General features: G+C 35.2%; 1 non-coding gene across 1 annotated transcript; it reads right to left on the reverse strand.

Moving 5' to 3' along the window:
• Positions 1–6,471: 6,471 nt before the first annotated feature.
• LOC144355652 (small nucleolar RNA U3) lies at positions 6,472–6,684 on the reverse strand. The gene has a single exon (XR_013421251.1). It is a non-coding gene; the product is annotated as a small nucleolar RNA U3 (small nucleolar RNA).
• Positions 6,685–7,578: the final 894 nt, after the last annotated feature.

A 7,578-nucleotide genomic window follows, 5' to 3' on the forward strand; every position in this document is an offset into this window, starting at 1 on the left:
TTTGCTCTTTTTATCACATGTTGATAATGGGTTGTAGTTGAGTTATCACCTCCAAAGAACTCCACAGTATCATCATCGTCATGCCGCAAATTAAACTCCGTGAATATTCCTGTAATATTTGTATTCTTTGGAGTGTATATCGTCCATGTATAAATCTGATCAGTCTTAAGGTAAGATTCGATTGGGTGACGAGGAGAAAACAGGAATCCATATGATGCATGAATCTCCGCATGTACCACCGACAGCTGTGAATTGGAGAATACTATTGATAATGAATAATAACGATTCAAAGATACACTTAATTAAAAACGAGATTTGCATTTCATGCAAAACTATTTAGTGTAGGATATTCATTTCGACGAGCATTGCGTTAAGTATATCGACAAATCTAAATATTAAGAAACAATCACAATTAACTATTCAGGTTTTTGTATGTTCTATTTAACTATAATGGTTTGTTCAAATTATTTAAAACTATATATGTAATTTTGAATTAATTAATGGTAATTATTCAATATTTTAATATGCATGCAATGTTAGGTTTGTTTAATTGTACCCTGACGATATCTTAGGTAGATGAATTGCAACATGATGTATCAATACTTATGATCTGTGCAGCAGCATGGAAAATGGGTTGCTTAATTGATTATATGCTAATTATATGAATAATATTCAGCAACACCAGTTTAAATATTTACGAGTCCCATGTTTCGTTAAACGGTTTGGATTTTACGGTTTAGTGCCAATATTAATTATTTCCAATAACACACAATCATATATCAATATAAATGAATTACAGCACAAAAGAACGTATGCGTAAAAATACTAGTAACAATATTTATACGTGGTTCTCTTATCATTTTCTCTTGCATCCCCCGCATCTCACACAATATTACCAAAGTAGCGACAAAAATGACTGTGTAAATTCAGAAATGTATCCAGTTGCCATTTCGCAGACTTTAGTGATAACAAATGTCACATGTGCATATCATCACAGTGTTACGTCACTCATTTTTGGTAATGAATATATGTATATTATAAATATATCAATATAAATGAATTACCCGGTACATGAATAACGTGTGCGTCGTACCTATAAACTCCATTTCAAATGATGCATTTGTATTAAATATCCATCCTGTTACATGTAACTGAACAACCATTGTGTTGCCTGTTGTTATAAGAGGGTCGCATGGCGGCTGGAATATGTTACCACATCTGCTAGGATATGTCCATTCTTGTACTGGATTATTAATATCACCATCAAACACGTGTATCTTGTCACCACTACGCAAGTTATCGCCATTCAGTCTGAAACTAATCACTGTGCATTCCGGTGTATTCACTTCCCATTGGTATAACGTGGGGTCAGATTTACCGTTAGGATAAGAGTGTAGAGGAGAGTATATAAACCCATGTGTGCCGTTTGTAATACTGCATTGACCACCAATTGCTGTAATAAAAATATTAACAGAAACATGAGACTAAGGTACATATATTATGCCTATATTATGAGGTCGCGCGTCGGTCGATATCCTCGTAATAACCTTATTATTATAATCTTTTCTTTCCAATGATACATCTCTGTGTGTGGAGTCCGGTCAAACCCTGGTAGCAGCCATGTTTGTTTTTATATGGTAGGATAAAAATACCCCGTAAAATACCGCAAAATTACGTAACGCGGTAACTTATTGCGTTACGGTGACAGATGTACAATAATATAAATTGTTGAATTCTATTAAATAGAAATATTGTTAACTAGTGTCGTAAACAAATCTTACCTTGTTCTGACATATCAAAGTATGAATATCCTGTTACGTCACCACCAAGGATCGTCCAGTCACTCCATGTCAAATTGCCGTTAATTCTAGAGTCTGAAAAATGTGTACATATTATATTACTTTGTCGATAAATGTAGTCGTATTCGTGGTTGTTCAAATTAAAATTAACACTTAATTGCATGTGTCTAAGATCTGACTTATTATAGTAATAAGTTTGTCGCATGGTCGCTGCAAAAAACTATCAATTACAATGTCAACAACATTATGCTCAAATTATTAAGACCTAAACTAAAAATAACTTACCCGAGATATCGAGTATTGAAATAAGTAAAACGCAGACGTAGTATTTATGACGAGTCATCGTATAGTCTACTAAGCATTGCTGTGTTGTACTGTGTTAGTGTATATTATTGCTGTTACCTCCTGGTCATAGTTCAGTTAGTTGTTAGTCATAGTTGTTAGCATGAGCCTAGACATAGCAACCATGGGTATGGGGCAAGGCTTTTTACACTTCAGCTGAATTCTCCAATACAAATGGACCACAGTAATTAGTATATAGATGAAAGGTTCAATGTTGGTACACATTATAGCGTTCTTATATATAAGTGTATATTTCACTTGTTGGGTACTATTTACAGGGGCACCGAACTGTGGGTTTTAGGGTTTATTTCATGTGATTTTAATTAAATCTGAATAAAAAAATGAACTATCCAACGAGCCTATTGTTTTTTATAACGATTTAAAAAGACATGCAAAGCAGACGACATTTGCCCATTGTTTCAATGACGACTACAACGTGTATACACAATATGGTGAGGCGACAATGATTCAAGGAAAAAACTCAACAGTCTTATATTTTACCCGAATCCAAGCGAGAAAAAGCTGCGAAATAATGGAAGAGGAAAGAATCTCGTCGTAAATTCTCATACCAGGCTATGTTAAGAACATTTTGAAGATGACTGCTTCGAGAGAGATTTGATGGTGAGTAAGTTGTGTTATAATAAAAACAAAACAATTTCAGTGCTACCTTTGTGTGTTTAATTTATACGATTGTTGTTTTGTTGGGACCGGAAACATTAGTAACTCGGACACCGGGAACTTTACTAACATGGGCTGGTTGTGTCGTTATAACGATCGTCAAAAATCATGAAACTTGAAAGTTAATTTACTAAAAAAAATACCCAAAGTTAGATTAACATTTTGGTCTTTAGAACTATTTGAGACATTTGTGGTGATTGTAAAAGAGAAAAAATAAATTTGTAGAGACATCGGATAATGATAATACATGTAGTGATAAGATCTTGGTTCCCAGGTGTTGGCTTTGCAGCCACATCTAGAGACGCACAGCCCATGGAACCTCAGTTCCCTCATCATCCTTTTAAGAGTCCTCCCTCTATTAATAAGGGAAACTGCGTTATATCGTGAGGTCATTAACGACGCCTAGCATAAGTCAACGTGGTTGGTCAGAACTTAATAGCATGTCAAATAAGGAGTGCTAGACAGTCGTGATGACATTTGTCATGGCGCGCATGAAAGTGTGAAAATGGTCCGGGCTTAAACAATACATTAGAAAATGACATATAGGTGTTGGAATGTGGAGATTAAAGTAATATTGCATGGTAAAAGTTAACACGTACTGACATACACAATTGAATGCAATTGTCATGTCATACGTATATGCGGGTAGCACACCAGATTGGTGACACCAGTCTATAATTTATTTTGCAATTATCTTATTCTATCGTTACGGAAACCTGTCATATTTACATATAAAACTGTATTACTCATTATGTCGTTCTCTTCATTATAACTTTCAGTAAACGCTTTCAGTAGTTAGAAATGGTCACGACATTTGATGTTTAAATCGCCCATTGTAATATAATTTCCAGCAAGTAAAACCTAAATTTTGGAGAGAGAGCCTAGAATGAGCCTTACACATTAATTATCTTCTTTTTTTTCAACTGACAATTTTTCTTATTTTGACCAACTTTACCAGACACAACTTGCTTTTTATGTAGTGCATCAATTTTTTTTTTGGGGGGGGCGGTTGGCCTCTTTAATTGCTAACATTGCACGACAATAAATCAATTACAGTGTATGAACATTTTAATAATAAATAAAATTTCATCTGTATGGCCTGCAAATATCCAATATTTGTATTCAGTAATAAACCACACACTTTACACGACTATGAAACGAATGTGAATAATGTAGACCCTCTAATCGATATATGCAATAAGTAAATGTATGAGAAATATAACAAATTGTACGTTCATGATCGAAAACTTGTGAATAAAAAAAACATATACAAAGCTGACGACAGTAACAAAAATGTATAATAAAACAATTTATGAACCGTATACATGTAATGTGTTAACTGTGTTTCGTGGTAGAATAGTCGACAATGCAACAATAGATAATAGATTTGTCAATGGACATTTGACACGAATAAATGCGTCCACTCCCATGCCTTTCAAAAAGTGTGAGGCCAAGTTGTTTCGCCAAAGTAATTATTGTCGCGTCTCGCCGGAGATACCATTACGGCGTTATAAATCAAAACCAAAATAACGATAAAACGAAAATTTTCCGTTAAAGCTAGGTATAAAGTCGTGATTTGTACTACTGGTTTACACACAATATATGCCGCACTTTTCGCAAGTACACCAGTCTGTCGTATATCTGTCTGTCCTCTCTACATCGCCAGAATCCTCCATATCCGAGTCACCACTCGGGCTAATTGTCCGTGTCATTGCTAATCTCTCTTTCGTCTCCAGGCCAGTATTTCGGCTCGAATTGGCAGGGTTTGACAACAGAGACACTATCCACCACAATTTCAGTTTCACTAGAGTTGTCATAATCATAGTCGCTTGAATCTGCAATAGTTCATCGATAACACTACAAGTTTGGGAAGCAATACAGTGAAAACATGTAGACTATAGCGTTGATCAATCAGGGTGGTTCATTAACTACGTCACTGAAACAATGGACCCCCAGCAGCGGCTCTCCATAAGAAACGGAGCAAACGTCGTCTGCTTTGCATGTCTTTTCAAATCGTTATAATTTTGTATTCACACTTGATTAAAATCACATTAAGTTCAATGTACAAAATGTGAAAGTTTACGTAGGCTGGCACCTTTAAGTACAAAATGTGAAAGTTTACGTAGGCCGGCACCTTTAAGTACAACATGTTAAAGTTTACGTAGGCTGGCACCTTTAAGTACAAAATGTGAAAGTTTAAATACTGTGACACATTTCTTCACATGTAGTTAGTGATATTTCTCACCCTTTTTTGTAAACGATATCTGGGAAGGTGTTTTATACCACTTATTTTTTGGCCGTTGATATCAGCTTTTTGAAAATAAATTGTGCCTACGACATGCTGACGACCGCATCCTTATTAGCTTCATAAATGGAATGCTTACAATATAATAATTGATTTCCCTATTGTTGCAAGTGGAAATTCAAAACAGAACACATGATACTTTTTGCTTAGAAATTGTGTGTTGGCATCTTTATAGAAGTTTCGACTGCAAAGACAACCTTTTTATATGGATATGATACTTATGATTTCCATTCATCAAATAACATTGACGCTCTCTATGATAAAATTAAACTTGATACAAAACGCCATTTGTTTTCTTAAGGGGTGAACTAGTTAGTCACAGTGTACGTGTGTTACTTCTTTTGTAGAAAACGCCAATGCGCAATGTATCATGCCTGATACATGTTGCATTCAACCACAAATTACCTACTTAGCCATTCAGTAGTAGACTATCCATGCATTCACACACTTCTTCGAATTACATATGCCACATAATGGGCATATCCTAGATGATGGACATATCCCAGATGATGGACATATCCCAGATGATGGACATATCACAGATGATGGACATATTCCAGATGATGGACATATCCCAGATGATGGACATATCCCAGATGATGGACATATTCCAGATGATGGACATATCCCAGATGATGGACATATCCCAGATGATGGACATATCCCAGATGATGGACATATTCCAGATGATGGACATATTCCAGATGATGGACATATCCCAGATGATGGACATATCACAAATGATGGACATACCCTAGATGATGGACATATCATAAATGATGGACATATCACAGATGATGGACATATCATAGATGATTGACATATCCCAGATGATGGACATATCACAGATGATGGACATATCCTAGATGATGGACATATCACAGATGATGGACATATCCCAGATGATGGACATATCACAGATGATGGACATATTCCAGATGATGGACATATCCCAGATGATGGACATATTCCAGATGATGGACATATCCCAGATGATTGACATATCCCAGATGATGGACATATCACAGATGATGGACATATTCCAGATGATGGACATATCCCAGATGATGAAAATATCACAGATGTTGCTGCTCCAAAAAAATACTATTTTGAATAGTGAGATGGGATTTGCACTTTTTACTTTAAACATGTGAGAACTGGGTCGTTGTTGAAAAAGGAAACTAGAACATGTGTACTGTTTTACAGAAACAAAGAAAAAATTCTTTCCTACTGATAAATGAAAACTGCTCGTTCGAAGGTCAATGGACTGTTACAACAATAGAAACAATGGAGTGTAAGTAGTAAGCATCTAATGCTCGCGTCTTATCTAACAGTTATTTAGAATCCATCACTCGGAACTCGTGTATTTATCCACTCGTATGTGTGTGCATTAATAGGATTTCTAGAAATGTTGCTATATTTATACCAACAACACTAGAGGTCAGAGGTCACGCTCAGAAGAGAACACTGTAACACATCAATATGGTTTGCATTTCTCGTCACTTTTCAGTGATGGAATCGTGATACTTACTATAAAATGATCCCTAAAAGTATGATTTTGCATCGTAATTCAAGTCATGCTCGATTAAACGTAAAATGACGAAAGGTATTACAAAATCAGTACTGTGTAGTTATAATAAAAAAATAGAATCAACGTTGTGCCTATAGCATTTCTTACAAATGTAGGTCAACGCTTTCACATATAGAGAGCTAATTAAGGTCAAATAAACTATGTCAGTGTATGAATAATATAAATAAAATATATTTAATTCAACTCAAGTCAGCAGAAATATAAAATTGATTCAAAAGACACTGCCTCATGACAGCACATACAATTAGATAAGACAGGTGACTGGCCTAGGGATATGAAAATGCAATACATAAAGTGCCTTTTCCGGGTCCAAAAAACAACAACTTGACTACATATGGTACATCTCTGAAAATATGGGGGCTATTTCGAAATGACAACCGAGTGTCAACAACGCATAAATGTGATGTCATTCTAAATTGGGCGTTTTTGGACTCGCGGATTTGCAATTCATGTGACAGTATAAATAGTATAAACAAGGGCAGTATACAGTCAAATTATACTTTATTTTGAATAACAGCGGTGATATATATCGCCAAGTTAACGCCAAGAGCTTTTTGTGTCATATTCAAACACATGTTATTTTGAGAAAACAATAGGTAAACACACACACAGACCACAGAACGTCTGCTGCAACGTATTATCGCTTAATCGCAAGGAGCATTCTCTAATCATAGCTTGACGTTGGTGGCGTGCTTTCAAAACCATGTGGTGGACTCCACTATTTTATTTAGAGAATGCACGTAATGTTTCAAAATTCAATTTCATTGTTGATTTGAAAATTCGAAAATGCACTTAAACATGATCAAAGAAAAAAAAGGGCATTTGTACGCAAATATTGAAATAAAATTATTGATTAACCTAAA

Source organism: Saccoglossus kowalevskii, chromosome 22 (genome assembly GCF_978046115.1).
Source record: "Saccoglossus kowalevskii chromosome 22, keSacKowa6.1, whole genome shotgun sequence".
Taxonomy (NCBI): domain Eukaryota; kingdom Metazoa; phylum Hemichordata; class Enteropneusta; family Harrimaniidae; genus Saccoglossus; species Saccoglossus kowalevskii.